The sequence below is a fragment of the Sorex araneus genome, chromosome X (assembly GCF_027595985.1).
Source record: "Sorex araneus isolate mSorAra2 chromosome X, mSorAra2.pri, whole genome shotgun sequence".
Classification (NCBI taxonomy): domain Eukaryota; kingdom Metazoa; phylum Chordata; class Mammalia; order Eulipotyphla; family Soricidae; genus Sorex; species Sorex araneus.
Window position 1 is genome coordinate 48,475,173 of NC_073313.1, and position 23,416 is coordinate 48,498,588.

The window sequence follows — 23,416 nt, forward strand, 5'->3', positions numbered from 1 at the left end:
CTAGAAGTGGTACTGCTGGATCTTATGGAAATTCAATTTCTAGCTTTTTGTGGAATGTCCATATTGTTTTCCAAAATGACTGGACTTTTTCGGTTGGCATTCCCACCAACAATGAAGGAGAGTTCCTTTCTCCCCGCATCCACACTAGCACTGGTTGCTGTTGTCCTTTTGGATGTGTGCCAGTCTCTGTGATGTAAGATGATATCTCATCATTGTTTTGATTTGCATCTTCCTGAAGATTAGCGATGTAGAGCATTTTTCATGTGTCTTTTGTTCATTTGTATTTCTACTGTGAGTACGTTTCTATTCATTTCTTCTTCCCAATTTTTGATCGAGTTGGAATTTTTTTTCTTGAACAGTTCTACTGGTGCCTTATGTACCTTGGATATTAACCCCTTATCAGCTGGGTATTGGGACTTCCTTTTTTACCACATCTCAACCAGCTCTAATTGTTTCCAGTCTTTCTGATATATTACATTGTCACTGGCATGAGATAATATGTCATTGTCATTTTGCTTTGCATTTACCTAATAATAAATGAGAAGACCATTTTTTCATATGACTGTTCATTATCTCTGTCTTTTCCATGGAAGTGTCTGCTCATCTTCTTTCCCAAATTTTATGGGGTTTTGAGTTTTTTGTTGCTGAACTTTGAGAGTGAGTGTTTTTATGTTTGAAATATTAGTCCTCTATCTGACATTTTGTGTGAAAATATTTTCTCACAAAGTAGCATGTTTTTTTATTCTAGCTCTAGTTTCTTTTGTCATGTAAAATCTTTGAAATTTGGTGTAGCCCCAACTTTTTATTTATTTTTTTTAATTATCTTTACCAGTGGAATTAAATCACTGAAAACACTTCTTAGGTTTATATCCTCAAGCATTCTGCCTATGTCTGTCTTGATACACTTAAAGGATTCAGGTCTAATCTGAAAATCTTTAATCCTCTTGTAACTAACTTTTGTGTTTTGTGTGAGATACAGATCCAGTTTCAATTTTTCCAAGTCTCTGATCTCTTTAAACATAAACTAGCTTGGATCAAGCTTTTAGAATTTCCACCCTAAGTTCAAATCTAAAATGTCACTCCTTCCTTGTTCTTATTACAAAATTTTAATGTGATTTCTTTATCGTGAAACTTTTAAAGGATAACCAATTCTGTAAGCTATTATGAGAAGCAATTATTGAATGATTATAAGACCAGCAATAAACATTAAAACTGATGCTTCAAACGCTGCTATTAAAATAAGATTCTCTTAGTATCTTTAGATTCAGATAAGAACATGAACAATCACTTTCATTAAAAACTAGGAACAATTGTGGAACTCTGTGCCAGACACAGGTGTTGGGAGAGAATCTTGTGTAGGTGGTCATGAATATGAGTCACATGGGCATGGTTGCTCTACCAATTAAGCCACGAGTCATTATTCTCCATACATAGACACAAAAACTGGAAACAATCAGAATTAACACTGCATTTAGACCATCGTTGAGATGAGCAAAATGATCAAAATAGTATGTCTGTGAAAATTCTTATACCTCCTTCAAGATGATATTCTTTCTGCCAGAATCCAGGCATCACTGCTTGAAAATGGCTTTATGAGATCTTTTTAAAAATTTCTGAACATACCAAGGTAGAGAAATTCTTCGGGGTATTGGTAGATAAAGCACCATAGATAAAACTCAATGTTCTAGTGTAAGTTTTGTGGGGCAATGGAAAGAGGTAAGGAAGGATTATAATAATGCAATAGGGTCTCAGTTGAGAGGAAAAGGAATTAAGGGATTGACACAACAAAAGGACAGTTGAAGTTTAACAATGAAGAAGCGAGTAACAATGGAGAAGAGAATAATCACCAGAGATGCTAGCGCCTGTTTTTCTTAATGCAGGTTAAATGTCAGGAGCTGGCAATGGAGAGTTAGCTTGGGAGAAACAAGGATTTCTCATAAGACACTCTAAGATGTTAGAATACTGATAAACTTGCCTTTGACCCTTCCTTTATCCCATCCTGTCTCATTAGCCATCCCTTACTTGAGTCTTCCTATGTCAAAGGTACCACCCATTGGTGGGAGGTACCTGTACAAATATTCTCTAGTAAGTCACTTGAACCTTTACATCTTACCTAATCATTTCATAAAACTCAATACAACTTATTTCACTTTGCCTAAATAAAAATTGAGGGGGAAAATCTTCAAAGGTGCTTGCATCCTATTTATAGGCTCTTTTGCAGAATAGGAAAGGTAAACTCTATTCTAAATTATTACTCCAAAGTATTGGATTTTGAGGAAGTAATCATGTGGAGAGGGAAAGTATATTACTTTAAAAAGTATGTCCTACCAGATCACTAAGAAAATGATGGTTGAAAGGATCGGTCGGGATGGGAAATGTGTGCTGAAAGTAGATAAAGGACCAAAAGTGATGTCCTCTCAGTATCTGTGTTGCAAACCATAATGCCCAAAAGTAGACAGAGAGTATGTGGAAATTGTCTGCCATGGAGGTAGGGGGAGGGTGGGAAAGGAGGGTATACTGGGGAGATTGGTGGTGGGCAATGTTCACTGGTGGAGGAATGGGTGTTTGAATGATGTATGATCGTAACTCAAACATGAAGGCTTGTATCTGTATCTCACAGTGATTTAATAAAATATATATATATTTTAAAAAGTATGTTCTTCCTTTAATATTGATGAATCACTTCTTCAATTGCATGGGAAATTTACAGTGTTCTGTACTTGTACAAATCCAGGTAATGCTCAAGGTAGTGCTGAAACAGATCATTACAAATCAAATGTTTGCCTCTGGTCAAAGTTCACACTGTCCTTGTGCATTCTTGCAGAATATTAGACTACAGTGGGTCCCTTTAGTTCTGAGAACCAAATGGCTCTTTGTTGTAGTCATGGAAGCATCATGAGTTGTTTAGTCAGCTCTATGACCGACAATGTTCTTGAGGCATAGGGAGCAGTTAGCTGTAGACAAATGGACATTGTGTACATATTCCAGAATAAAATAGACGTGAGACCCATGATTTTTCTCTTCTTATTGATTTTTTCCTGGACAAAGAATTGTTCTAATATGTATTCCTTTATTTCATTTAGTCTCTGTAATCAGGCTACATTTTGCTCAACCTCATTTGTACAGTCATTGACAGGTTTGTGGCTGTACCTCCACAGTTTCTATGATACATTTTCAATATAATTTTTATTGATGTTGCTGCTTCTGGTTTATCTTTAGAGGAGTCACATCACTATTACCAATTTATAATGGGAAAACTGGGACTTGGACACCATATGTATACACTTTAGGAGACAGAGAAAATAGACATGGAATAAGGGTTTTCATGCCCTGATCACCAACCATGAACTTATGATAATCACAAGTTCCCCAATTTACCTTTCACACTATGAAATTATCTTTGCAAATCACAGTAGCAAGCTGTTCTCATTAGAGCCTTCAGCTGTCTATCCTGGTACTACCTATAAGTTTAAACCACAGTAAGCCATTTGTCACAGATATTCAGACTCTGTTGACATGAAATGTTTGGGTTTTTACAAACTTGTCTGGATCTGTTTAATTATTCCATTTTCAGTTCTAAGTCTCACCCCATTGGAGTATGTTTCTCTTCTGTTGGTCTCCTTCCTATCTTCTTGAACCTAATGATCAATGTCAGTTTTCTCAAGTTTGACTTTAACCTCATTTAAGTATTTATATTTGGTTCTTTCTTGGTTTATTTAAACAAATGACCCCTCATTCCTCCTCAGCCTATTGGGATGCCACTCTGACACTTGTTCCCTTAATGTTACAACATATTCATCCATCACAGTTTAATCCCTTAGACTGACACAGAATACTTGATACTCTGACTCCGTACTGCAGACCTACTGCTATTTATAAACACTTTAGAGTTTACAAGTCTTTTAAAATGATTTTTAAACAATTTTCATGTATCCTATTTTCATAAAGTAGTTAACAGTAGTCCATTTCAGATAATATTCAAACACTAATCCCACCACCAAGCACCTTCCCACCACAATGAGAGGGAAGTGTGTGAAGGTTGTATTTCATTCTGGAGCCATTTAAGCTCATACAAGAGAATACAAGCAAGTGTGCTAAAATCAAACAAATGTATGCTACTTTTAGTACATAAGTGGGCTGGAGTATAAGAGGTATAAACCCCAGGAAATTTTGCGCCACTCTCTTCCAGGAGCTTTAGTTTATAGTCTCTGGATTATGGCCATTGATGAGATTACATGGTGCCAGGGACAGTTTGTGGGTGTGACTGCCAAGCTGCTGGAAAACATTGGAGCTTGGGGGAGGAGGCCCAGTCCTGATCTGAGCAGGCTTGGAGATCTCAGTAATAGGGCCTACATACATGGGTTTTTCTGCCAGTTCCCACTTGGGTGAGGCTTGTCTGAGCATGTGGAGGGTGGCCTTGAGCATGGCAGCGGTTGGGCTATGGAGTTTTTCAGCTGCTGTGGTTCTGCTTGGGGGCAGGGAGGGAAACTCAACCCGCCCCCCTCCAAGGTGCCCTGGTGAAGACAGCTTGCCATAGGGTCAGGACATTCTGCCTAAAATGTTTTTAAAATCAATTTTGAACAGTTCTCAGTGTTTTTAAAATATTCCTTCTATACTGTTACTTCTTTCTGTTCCTACTTCTCTTAGATTTTCCACTCTTGATCATATATTCTTTGTTTTGTTTTTATTTGTTTTGTTTCTGTTTGGGGGACACAACCAGTGAGTTTATTTCCAAGTCCATACTCAGGAGTCACTCCCAGCATTGCTTGGTGCCAGTGATTATATGTCAATGATCGAATCCAACCTCCAACATGAAAAACCTTGTTACTAGTCTTTTGAGCTATCCCGTAGGCCTTAATCATGTCTTTCATCTTTGTAGCAAACACAACTATTAAGTTCTTTTCTGGAAAACCCAATATATGGAGTCTTTATATTTATGTTTCTACTATCTATTGTTTCTCCTGTATTTTTTTCTTTTTCATTTTATTTTTTTATTACTTTTTTTATTGAATCACCATGTTGAAAGTTACAAAGCTTTCAGACTTAAGTCTCAGTCACATAATGCTAAAACACTCATCCCTTCACCAGTGCACGAATTCCACCACCAAGAACCAAAGTAAACATCCCCCCACCCCCCGCCCCCCCCAGCCCCCCACCCCTCCTGTGTAGTTGATAAATTTCACTTTACTTTATCTTTACTTTGATTACATACAAAGAAAAAACTCACTATTATTGTTTGGAGTTTCCTCCCTAGAGTCGGACCTGCTGGAAAGGAAGCATTTGATAATTTGTTTTCCATTGCTGAGAATGAGCAGATATGAGGTTGTGTGGCCACAGTAGCAGCTGTGAGGTTCTAGATTTCTGTATTTTAGTATTTTAGTGACTAAGTCCAGAGGGCTTTCTGCCAGAAGTTGCATCATTGCTAGCTCATACCTCTCTGCTACTTTATATTCCACATATGAGTGTAATCTTTCTGTGTCTGTCTCTTTCTTTCTGACGCATTTCAGTCAACATGATACTTTCCATGTTAATCCACTTATATGCAAATTTCATGAATTCATGCTTTCTAACAGCTACATAGCATTCAACTGTGTAAATGTACCAAAGCTTTTTTAGCCAGTCATCTGTTCTCGGGCATTCGGGATTTTTCCAGATTCTGGTTATTGTAAACTGTGCTGCGACAAACATACAGGTGCAGATATCATTTTGACTATACTTTTTTGCTTCTCCGGGGTATATTTCCAGGAGTGGTATTGCTGGGTCAAATGGAAGCTCAATTTCTAGTTTTTTGAGAATCGGCCATATTGTTTTCCAAAAGGGCTGAACCAATCGACATTCCCATCAGCAGTGTAGGAGGGTTCCTTTCTCCCCACGTCCATGCCAACAGTGTTTGTTTTTGTTCTTTTGGATGTGAGCCAGTCTCTATGGTGTGAGGTGGTATCTCATAGTTGTTTTGATCTGCATCTCCCTGATGATTAATGATGCAGAGCATTTTTTTCATGTGCCTTTTAGCCATTCGTATTTCTTCCTTGGAAAAGTTTCTGTTCATTTCTTTGCCCCATTTTTTGATAGGTTTGGATGTTTTCTTTTTGTAGAGTTCAACCAGTGCTTTATATACCCTTGATATCAACCCTTTATCGGATGGGTATTGGGTGAATATCCTTTCCCATTCTGTAGATTGCCTTTGAATTCTGGTCACTGTGTCTTTTGCGGTGCAGAAGCTTCTTAGTTTAATATAGTTCCATTTATTTATCTCTGTTTCTACTTGATTACTTAGTTCCGTGTCATCTTTGAAGATATCTTTATCTTGAATATTGTGAAGGATTTTGCCTACCTTGTCTTTGATGTACCTTATGGATTTTTGTCTGATGTTGAGGTCATTAATCCATTTTGATCTGACTATTGTGCATGGTGTTAGGTCGATGTCTAAGCCAATTTTTTTGCATGTAGCTGTCCAGTTATGCCAGCACCATTCGTTGAAGAGGCATTCCTTGTTCAATTTCACATTTCTTGCCCCCTTATCAAGGATCAGATGATCACATATTTTGGGTTGCATGTAGGGATATTACACCCTTTTCCATTGATCAGCGGCTCTGCCTTTGTTCCAGTACCATGCTGTTTTAATTTTTACTGCTTTGTAGTAAAGTTTGAAGTTGGGAAGGATGATGCTTCCCATCGTCTTTTTCCCAAGAATTGCTTTAGCTATTCGTGGGCGTTTATTGTTCAATATGAATTTCAGGATTGCTTGATCCGTTTCTTTGAAGAATGTCATGGGTATCCTTATAGGGATCGCATTGAATCTGTATAGTGCTTTGGGAGTATTGCCATTTTGACAATGTTAAGTCTTCCTATCCATGAGCAGGGAATACATTTCCATTTCCTCGTGTCCTCTTTTATTTCATTGAGTAGTGTTTTGTAGTTTACCTTGTAGAGATCCTTTATTTCCTTAGTTAGGCTGATTCCTAGGTACTTGATCTTCTGGGGCATAATTGTGAATGGGATTTTTTTTAATGTCCCTTTCCTCTGACTCGCTATTTGCGTATAGGAAGGCCATGGATTTTTGGGTATTGATTTTATAGCCTGCAACTTTGCTGTACACGTTTATTGTTTCTAGGAGTTTCTTAGTGGAGGTTTTAGGATTCTCTAGGTATAGAATCATGTCATATGCAAATAGTGAGAGCTTGATGTTTTCCTTTCCTATCTGTATACCCTTAATGTCTTTTTCTTGCCTAATTGCTATTGCAAGTACTTCCATTACTATGTTGAACAGAAGTGGTGAGAGTGGGCAATCTTGTCTTGTACCTGATCTTAGAGGAAAGGCCTTTAGTGTTTCTCCAATGAGGATAATGCTTGCCATGGGTTTGTGGTAGATGGCTTTGACTATCTTGAAGAAAGTTCCTTCTAAGCCTATTTTGGTGAGAGTATTCATCATAAATGGGTGTTGGATCTTGTCAAATGCTTTCTCTGCATCTATTGAAACGATTATATGATTTTTATTCTTACTTTTGTTGATATGATGGATTATGTTGATTGATTTCCGAATGTTAAACCATCCTTGCATCCCCGGGATGAATCCTACTTGATCGTGATGTATGATTTTTAAATGAGTTTTTGGATTCTATTTGCTGGTATTTTGTTGAGAATCTTCGCATCCATGTTCATCAAGGATATTGGCCTGTAGTTTTCTTTGTTTATGGTATCTTTGTTTACCTTTGGTAATAGGTAACCATGAACTTCATAGAAACTGTTTGATAGAGTCCCTGTTTCTTCAGTTTCCTTGAATAACTTGAAGAGAACTGACAACAGGTCCTCTTTAAATGTTTGGAAGAATTCACCAGTGAATCCATCCAGGCCTGGGCTTTTGTTTTGGGGAAGACATTTGATAAAAGTTTCAATTTCCTTGATATTAATGGGTCTATTCAGGTATTCCAAGTCATCTTGATTCAGTTTTGGGAGATTGCAGGAATCAAGGAATTCATCTATTTCTTTTAGGTTCTTTTGTTTCATGGCATAGAGATTTTCAAAGTAGTCTCTGATGATCTTTTGAATTTCATTGCTTTCTGTTGTGATATCCCCCTTTTCATTTCTGATTCGGTTTATTAGGGTTCTCTCTCTTTCTTTCTTTGTGAGTCTTGCTAGCGGTTTTTCAATCTTGTTTATTTTCTCAAAGAACCAGCTTTTTGTTTTATTGATCTTTCGGATTGTCTTTTGGGTTTCCCTATCGTTAATTTCTGCTCTAAGTTTTATTATTTCTTTCCTCCGGTTTGGCTTGGATTCCTTTTGCTGGTCCTTTTCTAAGATCTTGAGCTATGAAGTCAAGCTCTTCCCCTTAACACAGCTTTAGCCGCGTCCTGTAGGTTCTGGTAGCTTGTGTCTTTCCTCTCATTTGTTTCGAGGTATCTTTTGATCTCTTCCTTGATTTCCTTTTGATTCACTCGTTGTTCAATAGGGAATTGTTTAATTTCTAGGTGTTCGATTTGGTGCTACGTGTCTGTGTGCTTAACTTCTATTTTCAGTGCATCATGGTCCGAGAAGATGGTTGATACAATTTCTATCTTGCTGATTCTGTTGAGGTATGTTTTGTGACCCAGCACGTGGTCTATTTTGGAGAATGCTCCATGTGCACTGGAGAAAAATGTGTATTCTCTCTTTTTGGGGTGTAAAGCTCTGTATAGGTCTATAAGCCCTCTCTCTTCTATTTCTTCCTTCAGGGCTATTGTTTCCTTGCTGAGTTTTGTTCTTGTTGATCTATCCAAAGGTGATGAAGCGGTGTTGAAGTCTCCGACTACTATTATGGTGCTAGTGATGTCCTCCATAAAGTTTGTTACGAGTTGCTTTAAATATTTAGCTGGTCGTTCATTAGATGCATATACGTTTAAGAGTGTGATTTCTTCCTGTTGTACATATCCCTTGATGAATAGAAAATGATCGTCACTGTCTCTTCTAATCTTTTTCAGTCTGAAATCTATGTTGTTAGATACTAGTATGGCCACCCCAGCTTTTTTGAGGGAGTTGTTTGCTTGTAGGATTGTTTTCCATCCTTTGACTTTGAGCCTGTGTTTGCTCTGACTGTTCAGGTGTGTTCTTGTAGGCAGCAGAAAGTTGGGTTTAGTTTCCGAATCCATTTTGCTACTCTGTCTCTTTATTGGTTCATTTAGCCCTTGACATTGAGAGAGATTATTGTCATGGTATTATGTGCCATCTTTCTGTAGGGTTTGTTGTTCTTGTTAGGGTTTTTCTTTGTCTTACAGCAGCCCCTTTAGACCTTCTTTTAGGCTTGGTTTTGAGTCTATGAGGTTCTTGAGTTGTTGTTTATCTGAGAAATAGTGTATGGTTCCTTCGAGTTTAAGTGAGAATTTAGCCGGATAGAGTAATCTTGGTGAGACATTCATTTCATTGAGCTTTTTCACTATATCTCACTCTTGTCTTCAGCCTTGGAGGGTTTCCTCTGATAGGTCTGCTGTAAATCTAAGGGGTGATGCTTTGTATGTGATTTCCTTCTTTGACCTTGCTGCTTGCATTATTGTGTCTCTATCCGCGGCATCCATCATTGTGACTATGATATGCCTTGGAGTTTTTTTGTTGGGGTCCCTTTTAGTTGGCACCCTTTGGGCTCCTTGGATCTGGATACCCGCATTCTCCAGCTCTGGGAATTTCTTAGCAATGATGTCTTTTACTGTGTTTTTTTTTTCCATTGGGATTAGTTCCCTGTGCTTCTGGTACTCCAATGATTCTTATGTTGTTCCTTTTGAGGTCGTCCCCTAGGACTCTGGTTCACCCTAGTGCCATTTTGATGTCTTTTGCCATTATTTGTTGTTGTTTGTAAGCTTTCTGCAGCTCATCTTCAAGCTCAGTGATTCTGTCTTCTGCTGCAGTCATTCTACTCTTGAGTGCTACTACTGAGCTTTTTATTTCAACTACTGATTCCTTTAATTGTGTGACTTCTGTTCGTAGGTTTGAAATTTCTGCTCTCATTTCTTCCTGTATTTTCTTGGTGGTCCATTCCAAGGCTGTGTTCATATCCTCCCTTAGTTTATTGATTGTTTGTTCCGTGGTTGTGTTCATATCCTCCCTTTGTTTATTGGTTGTCCGTTCCATGGTTGCTTTGAATTCCTTGACCATCTTGACAATTTCTTCTCTGAATTCTTTACCTGAGAGGAGGTTGTATTTGTGGGTGACCTGTATTGAGGTTTCTGGAATCTCTTCATTTTCTGTTTGTGGCGGGTTTTTTCAATGTTTCTTCATGTTGTTATGAAACAATAGAGGTGAAACCTCCCGATTCTATATCACTATTCCTCTTGCTCCAGGAGGGGATTGTAGGCGGGCTAAATCAATAATGGTAATCTTTCCCCCATTCTAGAATAGTTCCTTACATTACTGTGATCTTCCTTGTTTATGTAGGGCTTTTAGTCAAGGCTTGAGGCTATGGTCTGTTTATGGTGGCTTTGTGTACCTAGTTGCATTCCTGACACTTTTTCTGGAATTAGGATGAGTTACTAGCTTATAGGCATATAGTGATTGAGATGGCCAGGTTGTTCTTCGAGTAAGTAGGTCATAGGGATTTGTGACCTAAGTGCAAAGTATAGGAGAGGAAGAAAAAGAACTGCGGCCGCCGCTCCTAAAACAGGTCACGCCCCTTTTGAGGCCACGCCCCCTGATGTAGAGGACACTCTTCCACCAGCTGGAAGACCCCCAGGCTGGGCGGAGCCGGCGTGAGAGTTCTTTCAGAGGGGCAGGAAGAAGAGAGCGTGATTGATCTGGAGTCGAAGTTAACTGGTGATAGTGAGGGGCTGGATAAAACGGCACGCAGGATGCTGAGGCGCAGGAACCCCGCCTTGGCAGTTCCCCAGGCTGGGCGGAGCTGGCGTTGTTTTTTTTTTTTTGAAGTAAATAGAGTTTTTTTTTTTAATTTTATTTTATTGAATCATCGTGACAAAAGTTACAAAGCTTTAAGGTTTAAGTCTCAGTCATACAATGATCACACCTCCATCCCTTCACCAGTGCCCCTGTTCCCCCACCAAGAATCCCAATATACCTCCTCCCACCCACCCCCCTGCACCTGAGTGGCCAATAATCTTCACTTTATTCTCTCTATACTTTGGATACATTCAATATTTCAACAGAGAACTGACTATTATTATTTGGAATTTTACCCCAACAATAAAACCTGCTGAAAAGGCATCATTTGATAGTTTGTTTTCCATTGCTGAGAATGAAGATTATATGAACTCACACGGCTGCAGCCATGCAGTTTTGGATTTCTGTTAATTTTAGCTCAGTTCACAGTCTAGGTGCATTTCTATAAGTCTCTGGATGCCAAATGGCTTAGTAGCCCTCCCCGATCATAGTCTTTAAGGAGCAGAGGGGCCGTGTCGTGCGCAGCTGCTCCGGATCTCATCTGGGCTGAGGGCGTGCCGGTAACACCCCCATCCCATGATCTCTTGCGCGCCACATCACAACAAGCAAGTACCTCTGGGTTATGAGTCATAGAAAATAGCAGATGCCACGTGAGTGCTGGTGCTGCTGCCACTGCCATCTTCCCCATAGAAAGAAAGTGTTGGAGAGAAAATCTTTCCCCCTCCCAGGGCTCCATGAGGTCGTAACTCAGCTTACACTCTAGATGCATTTCTATAAGTCTCTGGGTGCCAAAATGGGTTAGTAGCCCTCCCCGATCATAGTCTTTAAGGAGCAGAGGGGCCCTGTCGTGCCCGGCTGCTCAGGATCTCATCTCTGAAGTAAATAGATTTTATTCAGAGGTTTCTGAGGGAAGGAGGAAGGAATAAGTAGGAGAGAAAATAGTAAGAATAACGTGCTCAAGAGAGAACACGGCCTTCTCCAAGGGTGGAGGAAGCCCCTACACATAACTGAGCTTTAGACACAAAAGTATGAAAGCACGAAAGTACACATCTCAAGAGGGGAGATGTGGGAGACACATGTGCTCAGGCGACGCATGTACTCAGCCATGCGGGCACAAGCAGCACATGGGCTCAGGCAGCATATGCGCTCTCCTGGATTTAAATTAGTATGTCTTGTCTTATTTAATGCTGACAAATTTTATAATTGTGCTATATATATTTATCAAATTGTTGGGAGAAGTTATTTGAGGCTTCAGAGGGGATTTAGGTTCAATCCCATCAAGTGATTCTTTGTACTGAAATATAGAATAATTTTAATTCAAATTCGGGAATTGAGATAAAAGATCAGAGCTGAGCTGGAATGTCTGTTATAGACACTATCTTTGGATTCATTCTCCTAGAAGATTATACACTTTCAGAATCTTATCCCCCCATCCTTAACTGATGATTGCTAGTCTCTGCCCTCTTATCCCACCTTTGGAGATCCCAGGACTCCAATCTCTGTCTATACATTTCTGCAAAGCCTTTAATAATTCCTCTTAACATTTATTTAGTTTAGTTTAGCTTTGGTTTGGGGCTGCACCTTGTAGTGCTCAGGGTTTACTCCTGGATCTGCACTCAGAGATTAATCCTGGAAGTGCTTCAGGGACCATATTAAGTGCCCAGGGATCAAATATGGGTTGGCACATGCATGATATGCTCCCTACCTGTTGTACTATCTTTTGGCCCCCAATGCCACTTAATATTTTACCTAGTTTCCTCTGCTTAAATGAATGGTAAAATACACCCAGACAAAACAATGTCCAAGTGCAGACTTAATTTCTAGGTAAGAACTTTACCTTCATGGCTCTATAATTTTTCACTCTTTTAACTTTCTAATACCTATGGGTATGGATTATATGTTGTCTAGGTTTTAAACAGCAGGAAAGTTCATTTGACTTCTGCAGTGTGGTTATCTGAACAGACACTGATTTTCAATGATCCACTGTCTTTCATTCACAAAAAAATTGACAGCTGTCTTTCAATCTCTCATAATTTATAGGAAAATTAAGAACTACTGAATGCTCTCTAATGTGAGGGATATAGTTAAACCCATATTGAAATAATATGCACATCTCTCAAAATTTATAGGAAAATTAAGAACTACTGAATGCTCTCTAATGTGAGGGATATAGTTAAACCCATATTGAAATAATATGCACAGATAAGTTTGTACACATAAAAATGGCTTATAGTACATCATGATTTTCTTGGTTCTTACCACTGGTATCCTTTCTTACCACTGGTATCTTTTCCTCTAGTTATAGGAACCCTTATCTTACATCTTTGATTGGTGTTTTGCTACTGGAACTTTTTGTTACTGGTGACAAATTTCTCACTATATTTCAAGCCTAAAGTCCAGTTTTCAAAAATATAGAAAGAAGATTATAGATTTTTTTTAATGAATCACCCTGAGATACAATTACAGACTTACAAATTTTCGTGATTACTTTTCAATCAGACAGTATTCGAGTACAATCCCTCCACCGGTGCCCATTCTCCTCCACCAATGTTCCCTCCCAGTGTCCCTCCCGCCACCCTCACCCCTTCCCATCCCCTGCCTCTGTGGCAGTCACATTCCCTCTTACTCTCTCTCTCCTTTTGGGTGTTATGGTTTGCTACATAAGCACTATGCAACTATCATGTTTGGTCCATAGGCTACTTCCAGCATGCATCTACCAACCCTAGTGAACCTCGAACCATGATTTACTAAGTGGTCCTTTCTCCATCCCACCTGCCTTTTCCCCCAGCATATGGGATCGGCCTTCATCCGTGGGGTGATCCTCCTGGCCCTTATCTCTACTATCCTTAGTTGTTATTCTCCTATTATGTAACTTGATATTCCACAAATGGGTGCAGTAATTCTCTGTCTTTCCCTGTCCTTCTGACTCATTTCGCTTAGCATGATACACTCCATGTTGATCCACTTATATGCAAATCTTTTCTAACAGTTGCATAGTATTCCATGTGCAGATATACCAAAGTTTCTTTAACCAGTCATCTGTTCTCATGCACTTGGGTTTATACCAAAAGCAAACAGAGACACCACAAGAAAAGAAAATTACAGGCCCATATCCCTGATGAACACGGATGCTAAGATCTTCAACAAAATATTAGCAAATAGAATCTAAAAACTCATCAAAAAGATCATACACTGCGACCAAGTGGTATTCATCCCAGGGATGCAAGGATAGTTTAACATTTGCATCAATCAATATAATCCATCATATCAACAAAAGAAAAGATAAAAACCATATATGATATCAATAGATGCAGAGAAAACATTTGACAAGATTCAGTACCTGTTTATGATAAAAAAAACTCTCAGCAAAATGGGAACTGAAGGAACTTTCCTCAATATAATCAAAGCCATCTACCACAAGCCTATAGCAAGCATTAACGTCAATGGGAAAAAACTAAGAGCCTTCCCTGTAATATCAGGGACAAGACAAGGATACCCACTCTCTCTCTCTTTTTAATATTTTTAAATTTTATTGAATCACCGTGAGATAGTTACAAGCTTCCATGTTTGGGTTACAATCTCACAATAATAAAACATCCATCCCTCCACCAGTGCATATTCCCCACTGCCAATATCCCAGGTATACCCGCTCCTTTCCCACCCTCCCCCTGCCTCCATGGCAGACAATATTCCCTATACTCTCTACCTACTTTGGAGTATTATAGCTTGCAACACAGACACTGAGAGGTCATCATAATTGGTCCATTATCTACTTTCGGCATGCATCTCCCATCCCAACTGATTCCTCCAGCCATCATTTTCTTAGTGATCCCTTCTCTATCCCATCTGCCGTCTCCCCTCCGCTCATGAAGCAGTCTTCAAGCTATGGGGCAATCTCCCTGGCCCTTGTATCTACCATCCTTGGGTGTCAGCCTCATGTGATGCTACCCTACACTCCACAAATGAGTGTAGTCCTTCTATGTCTGTCCCTCTTTTTCTAACTCATTTCACTTAGCATGATACTCTCCATGTTTATCCATTTATAAACAAATTTCATGACTTCATCTCTCCTAACAGCTGCATAGTATTCCATCGTGTAGATGTACCAAAGTTTCTTTAACCAGCCATCTGTTCTAAACGCCCACGAATTGCTAAAACATTTCTTGGGAAAAAGATGCGAGGCATCACCCTCCCCAACCTTAAACTGGGCGTTTGTTGTTCCATATGAATTTCAGGATTGCTTGATCCATTTCTTTGAAGAATGTCATGAGTATCCTTATAGGGATCGCGTTGAATCTATATAATGCTTTGGGGAGTATTGCCATTTTGACAATGTTGGTTCTCCTTAACCATGAGAAGGGGGTATATTTCCATTTCCTCATGTCCTCTTTTATTTCATGGAGCAGTGTCTTATAGTTTTCTTTATAGAGGTCTTTATTTCCTTAGTTAAGCTAATTCCGAGGTACTTAATTTTCTGGGGCACAATTGTGAATGGTATTACTATTTTATGTCCCTTTCCTCTGTCTCATTGTTTGCATATAGGAAGGCCATGGATTTTTGGGTATTGATTTTATAGCCTGCAACTTTACTGTATAAGTCTATTGTTTCTAAGAGTTTCTTAGTAGAGGCTTTAGGCTTCTCTAGATATAGCATAATATCATCTGCAAATAGTGAGAGTTTGATTTCTTCCTTTCCTATCTGGATGCCCTTGATATCTTTTTCTTGCCTAACAACTATTGCAAGTACTTCCAGTACTGTATTGAACAGGAGTGCTGAGAGTGGACATCCTTGTCTTGTCCCTGATCTTAGAGAAAAGGACCTTAGTTTTTCCCCATTGAAGATAATGCTTGCCATAGGCTTGTGGTAGATAGCTTCAACTCTCTTGAGGAAAGTTCCTCCAAAACCCATTTTGGTGAGGGTTTTCATCATGAGTGGATGTTGGATCTTGTCAAATGTTTTCTCTGCATCAATTGATATGTTCGTATGGTTTTTATCTTTACTTTTGTTGATATGATGGATTATGCTGATTGATTTCTGAATGTTGAACCATCCCTGCATCCCCGGGATGAATCCCACTTGGTCAATGTGTATGATCTTTTGATGAGTTGTTGGATCCTAGTTGCTAATATTTGGTTGAGGATCTTCGCATTGGTGTTCATCAGGGATATTGGTCTATAATTTTCTTTCTTACTGGTGTCTTTGTTTGCTTTTGGTATTAGGGAGATATGTTCTTCATATAAATTATTTGGGAGAGTTCCTGTTTTTTCAATTTCCTGGAAAAGCTTGAGGAGAACTGGCAAAAGGTCTTATTTAAATGTTTGGAAGAATTCACCAGTGAATCCATCTGGACCTGGGCTTTTGTTTTTGGGAGAATTTTGATTACAGTTTCAATTTCCTTGATATTAATGGGTCTATTCAGGTATTCCAAGTCTTCTTGGTTCAGTCTTGGGAGATTGTAGGAGTCAAGGAATTAATCTATTTCTTTTAGGTTCTCTTGTTTCGTGGCATACAGATTTTCAAAGTAGTCTCTGATGATCTTTTGAATTTCTTTGGTTTCTGTTTTGATGTCCCCCTTTTCATTCCTGATTCGGTTTATTAGGGTTCTCTCTCTTTCTTTGTGAGTCTTGCTAGTGGTTTATCAATCTTGTTTATTTTCTCAAAGAACAAGCTCTTGGTTTCAATGACCTTTTGGATTGCTTTCTGGGTTTCCATGTAATAAATTTCTGCTCTAATTTCTTTCCTTTGGTCTGATTTGGGTTCCTTTTTCTGGTCCTTTTCTAAGGTCTTGAGCTGTGAAGTCATGCTATCTGTTTAGGCCCTTTCTTCCTTCCTAAGGAGTGTTTGCAGAGCTATAAATTTTCCCCTTAACACAGTTTTTGCTGTGTCCCATAGCTTTTGGTAACTCGTGTCTTCATTCTCATTTGTTTCGAGGTGTCTCTTGATTTCATCCTTGATTTCCTTCCTGACCCACTCATGTTCAACACTGAGCTGCTTAATTTCCAGGTGTTTGCTTTGATTCTCTGCGTCTGTGTGTGGTTAGCTTCTATCTTCAGCGCATCATGGTCTGAGAAGATAGTTGAAACAATTTCTATTTTTCAGATTCTATTGAGGTATGTTTTGTGGCCCAGTACATGGTCTATTTTCGAAAATGTTCCGTGTGCACTGGAAAAGAATGCATATTCTTTCTTTTTGTGGTGTAAAGCCCTGTATAGTTCTATTAGCCCTCTCTCCTCCATTTTCTCCTTCAGAGCCATTGTTTCTTTGCTGAGTTTTGTTCTTGTTGATCTATCTAGAGATAATAATGCAGTGTTGAAGTCTCCAACTACTATCTTGGTGGTAGTGATGTCTCCCTTAAATTCTGTTAGAAGTTGTTTTAAGTATTTAGCCGGTTTCTTATTAGGTGCATATATGTTTAAGACTGTGATTACTTATGTTGTAGATAGCCCTTGATGAATAGAAAATGACCTTCGCTGTCCCTTCCAATCGTTTTCAGCCTGAAGTCTATGTTGTCTGATACTAGTATGGCCACCACAGCTTATTTTGGGGAGTTGTTTGCTTGCAGGATTGTTTTCCATCCTTTGATTTTGAGTCTGTGTTTGCTCTGACTGTTCAGGTGTGTTTCTTGTAGGCAGAAGAATGTTGGATTTTGTTTCCGAATCCATTTTGCCACTCTATGTCTTTTAATTGGTGCATTTAGGCCATTGACATTGAGAGACAGATTATTGTCATGGGGCTTTGTTTCATCTTTCTGTGGGGTTTGTTGTTCTTGTAGGGTTTTTCCTTGTCTTACAGCAGCCCCTTTAGTCCTTCTTTTAAGTTTGATTTTGAGACTATGAAGTTCCTGAGCTGTTGTTTATCCATGAAGTAGTGTATGGTTCCTTTGAGTTTGAGTGAGAGTTTAGGCGGATAAATTATTCTTGGTGAAGAGTTCATTTCGTTGAATTTTTTCACTGTGTCCCACCATTGTCTTCGGGCTCGGAGGGTTTCCTCTGATAGGTCTGCTGTAAATCAAAGGGGTGATTCTTTGTATATGATTTCCTTCTTTGACCTTGCTGCTTGCAGAATTGTGTCTCTATCCACAGCATCCGTCATTTTGACTATGATATGTCTTGAAGTCTTTTAATTCTGGTCTCTTTTTGGGTCTCTTTTTGCTAAGTACTTTTCGAGCTCCTTGGATCTGGATGCGTGCGTTCTCCAGCTCTGGGAATTTCTTAGCAATGATGTCTTTAACTGTGTTTTTTTTCATTAGGGTAATTTTCCTGTGCTTCTGGTACTCCAGTGATTCTTATGTTGTTCTTTTTGAAGTCATCCCCAAGCATTCTGATTCGCTCTATAGCCATTTTGAGGTCTTTTGCTTTTTTTTTTTTATCTCTAAGCTTTCTGCAGCTCATCTTCAAGTTCACTGATTCTGTCTTTGGCTGTGGCCATTCTACTGTTGATGGCACCTACTGAGATTTTTAATTCATCTACTGTTTCCTTTGTTTGTGTGACTTCTGTTCGTAGCTTTGAAATTTCTGCTTTCATTTCTTCCTGCATTTCTTTGGAGGACCATTACAATACTTCATTCATATCCTCCCTTAATTTATTGGATGTCTGTTCCATGGTTGCTTGGAGTACGTGGAACCTCTTCAAGATTTCTTCAATGAATTCTTTGTCTGAGGGGTCATATATGTGGGTAACCCCTTTTGAGGCTTCCGGAATCCTTTCTTCATCCTCTCTTCATGGAGGGGATTTTCACTGTTTCTTTATATTGTTATGGAAGTATAGGGTTGACACCTTGTAGTTGTCTATCCCTATTGTCTTTTACTGTAGAAGGGATTCTGGATGAGCTAAGTTGGTGATGGTAACCTTGTTCCTATTCTAGGATACTTCCTTTCTCTCAGGCGCTCCTCCTATTTTATGTGGATCCTCTCATGAAGGCTTAAGGCTATGTTCTCTTTAGGCAGGGTTTGTGCAGGTTGAAATAACTCCAGCCACTAACACAGCCACTCCGGCAGGAGGCCACTCCCCCATTTAAGCCACACCCCCCAGATACAGGCCTAGCCCCCGGTAACCTTTTGGGAAGTGGTGTGGGGCACATTCACACCTGGCTGGGAGAGGCGGGTCTTGGGCAGCAGGCAGGGACAATGGGTGCCCAGGCGGGGTGATCAGCGGGCGGATCCAGCGGCGAGAGGGGCTGTGCGGACGGGAGCGTGGTGTGCTTACAACTACATGAAAAACTTTTGAGGAAAATTTATCTTACCTTGCATATCAGTCTTTCTTCATAGAATCTAAGTCAGAACTCCAAGACTTCTATTTGGATGTTTTTCCCTATCTAATTTTAAACTACAATAGCTTTTTCATGAGAGGGAAGAAAGGACATGCATCATCACATTCATTCTTTCTTATTGATGCCTTTTAGTCTTTCACAGCACTTGCCCATCAAAAATAAACTGTTTCACTTGTCACTTGTCATCCTGTTGATCTTCGAGTTGCTCGAGCAGGCACCAGTAACGTCTCCATTCATCCCTGTCCTGTGCTAATGTAACCCAATGATATCTGCTCACTCCAGGAACAGGAAGAACCTCAAACCTTTCATTCAGGGTTTTGATGAAGAAGTCTGACCATCTCACCATTTCATTGGTGGGTGGCCATGGGGTTTTCTGACATCTCATGGAATCCACTCGGTAACAGCTCTAGTGCAGAGGTCATCTCTGAATCACATTATGTGTCCGACCCATCAGATTTTTGACGCCTTGGCAAATGAGACGGCATCCCTGATTCTTGACCGCCAATAGAGGTCAAAATTCCGGATTCCTTCTCTCACTTGAGTGAAAAGTGATATTCAAGCATAGCTCTTTTGATTCCTCTTTGGGATACCTGAATAGCATTCTCATCCTGTTTTCTTAGGGTCCAGGTCTCTGAGACGTATGTTAGTGCAGAAAGAACGGTGGAGTCAAAAAGATGTGCCCGGAGCTGGAGGTTTTTCATCTTCTTAACCACTTCTTCAACACTCTTGAAGGCGTTCCACACTGCTCTCTTCCTCCGGCACAGTTCTGGCGCCAAGTTTTTCCTCATGTTGAGTCCTTAACCTAGGTACACATAGCTGATGCATTGGAGATGTTCGTTCCGTTGAGAGCAAATGGAACATCAGGGACTAGTTCATTTTTCATGAACATTGTTTTGGTGAGATTCAGCTGCATTTCGACCTTTCGACACTCGCGGTCGAAGCAGGCCAGCATTTGTGCCGCTTGGCTAATGTTTGGAGTTATGAGAACGATGTCATCAGCAAAGCAGAGGTTGAGTAGTTGCCGACCATTTATCTTCACTCCCATTCCTTTCCATTCCAATTGTCGCATGACATTCTCGAGGGTGGCACTGAAGGGTTTCGGCGAAATGTAAATGATCACTTCTTTGTAGAATGGTGATTTCCTGGTGGTGAATCTGTAATACAGCTTGCAGAGGATGTACTGAGTTTGAATGCCCTGTTTGGCTAGGGCATAAATGACTGCTTCAGTCTCAACAGAATCAATGGCCTTCTTTAAATCGATGAATGTTAGACAAAGAAGCATCTTGAACTCTCGCGAAATTCTAATTCTAATGAGCTAGGTCACTGTGAGGATATGGTCGATCGTGCTGAATCTCTTTCAGAACCCAGCTTGCTTGCATAGTTGTCCTTCGTCTAGTGTTCTGCCTATTCTATTCAGGATGATTTGAGTGAACAACTTGTAGAGGACAGATAGCAGGCAGATTGGGTGATAGATGCTGATGTCGTGGATGTCTCCCTTCTTGTACAACAGAACGGTCCTGCTGGTTTTCCACTGGGATGGAACCTTGCATTCGGACAGGTACCATGTGAAGAGCCGAGCCAGTGTATTGATGAGTACTGGTGGCAAATTCTTCAGGTGTTTGGGTCTGACCTTGTCTGGACTGGGTGCTGTATGCGTCTTTACTGACGAAATGGTGTGTTGGATTTTGGAAGGGAGGACGTTCCATCCTGCAGAATTTGGTATGCGGGCAGGTGGACGTGGCTGTCGAAGAGATCCTAGTAGAAGTGAATAATCGTCTCCATTGACCTTCTGGAAGATGTGATAGATCCATTAGGACGTTGGAGGGCAGTCATCTTGAACTTGTAGTTGGAGAAGGATAGGCGAGTGTTGCGAATACTTTTCCTGGCTTCTGCCATATCGGCCAACACTGCTGTTCTCTCTTTGAGGTCTTCCTTTATCACTTTTCTGCACAGCTTTGTGAGCTCAGAAGTTAGCTTGTGGTTGCCTGAGTCTCGTGCCAAACCACGTTGGCGAATGAGCTCGAGAGTTTCCAAAGACAGGCGTCTGTTTGTGGCTTTCCCACTCTCATAATTCTTTGTGCAGTCATGGAGGTGCTGAACCAGTTGATTGTGATTCCTCGTCAATGTTGTCAACGACGGCATCTTCCCACATTGCCACAATAGTGCAAAAGAGCTCCCAGTTGGTGGTCTTTCTGGGAGTTCTCTTCTTAAAATTAAATTTTGCAAACCTTTCTCCCCATTCTGTGAAGTAGAATTTTGCACAAAGGAGATGGTGGTCTGATCCCGTTTATAATTTTGGGACAACAGAGACATCAGTCAGGCAAAACCTTCAATTGAATATGATGTGGTCAATTTCGTTGTGGAACTGTCCACCAGTAGACTCCCGTGTCCAAAGTTTAGATTTGGCTTTCTGGAACTGTGAGTTACCATGGATGGTCTTGTTTGACATGATGAACTCAGTCTCTCAATCTGTTCGTTCCATTCTAGGCCATGGGACCCAATGTGGAGTTCTTAAGGTGACGTTTTGGTCCTATCTTGACATTAAAATCACCAACAATGATCTTGTAGAAGATGTGGTCTTCTTTATAGAACTTTTCCAGCTCCATGTAGAACTTCTCAGTTTCTTCTTCATCGTACTTGGATGTTGGTGCATAGACGACGAAGATAGAAACTTGCTGCCAGTGAGCCATACCTATTCAAGCATAATCATCCAATTCGGGCTGTTAGACATTCGAATGAATCGATGCTCATGGCCAAGTTTGTGTTGAAGTATACACTGATGCCACCGACACCTCTGTTGTCGCATGTTCCGAGGAACAGTTCTTCTTCAGTGTCGAAAATGGAGTGATGTGATTGATGCCTTTTTGTTTCAGTCAGACCAATGATGTACTTGATCTTTCATGCTTGCACCATCAGGTCCTCGGTGGATGCTTCCGATGCCAGCATACGTTCGTTGAAAGTACAGACAGTCATTTTAGTCTTTCTTTGTTTTAGCAGTCTAGTTCATCCCTGAGATTTTATCTCTCCTTGCTCATCCTTTTAACACTGCCATAATTAGGGCTCTTTCAGTGTCTGGCATATGAGGCCCCTTGTTGTTACTGTTTTTGGCATATTGAATACACCATGGGGAGCTGGCCAGGCTCTTCTTTGCGGTCAGGGTACTCTCAGTAGCTTGCCGGGCTCTCCAAGAGGGATGGCAGCGGGCAGTGAGCGTCCCGGGAGGCGGCTGGTAGTTATCGGCCATCATGGACCCCAGCAAGGACTGGGCGCCCCTGAGCCTGTGGCCGGCCAGCACTTCCGCGCCTGTGGTGGTGGCGCATGTTGTATTGGTGCTGTATGGCAAGCTGCAGAACCACACGCTGCAGGTGCGCTACACCAATGTGGACTACATCAAAAATCAATTTTGAATAGCCCCACTGCCTCCTATACTTATACTCCTCAGTTTTTTTAAACTTTACAATTAGTCTTTATTTATTTTATTTTAAATCTATTTATTTTTAATTAGTAAATCACCGTGAGGGTACAGTTACACATTTATACATTTTTGTGCTCATGTTTCCCTCATACAAAGTTTGAGAACCCATCCCTTTACCAGTGCCCATTCTCCACCACCAGTAAATCCTCTCTCTAATTAGGTGTTGTGGTTTGCAATAAAGGTGTTGAGTGGCCACTGTGTTCAGTCTCTAGTCTACATTCGGCCCGCATCACCCTTCCCCCGCATGGCCTCCAACTGCATTATACTTGGTGATCCCTTCTCTAAGTTGACCTCTCCCCAGAATGTGAGGCCAGCCTCCAAGCCATGGAGTCAACCTCCTGGTACTTATTTCTACTATTCTTGGGTGTTAGTCTCCTACTCTGTTATTCTATATTCCACAGATGAGTGCAATCTTTCTATGTCTGTCTCTCTCTTTCTGACTCATTTCACTTAGCATGATACTCTCCATGCCGATCCACTTATATGCAAAATTCATGACTTCTTTTTTTCTAACACCTGCATAGTATTCCATTGTCTAGATGTACCAAAGTTTCTTTAACCAGTCATCTGTTCTAGGGCACTCGGGTTTTTTCCAGATTCTGGCTATTGTAAACAGTGCTGCAATGAACGTATAAGTGCAGTTGTCATTTGGACTATACCGTTTTGCTTCTCTGGGCTATATTCCCAGCATTGGTATTGCTGGCTCAGATGGGAGCTCAATTTCTAATTTTTTGAGAATCATCCATATTGTTTACCAAAAGGGCTGAACCAGTCGGCATTCCCACCAGCAGTGTAGAAGGGTCCCTTTCTCCCCA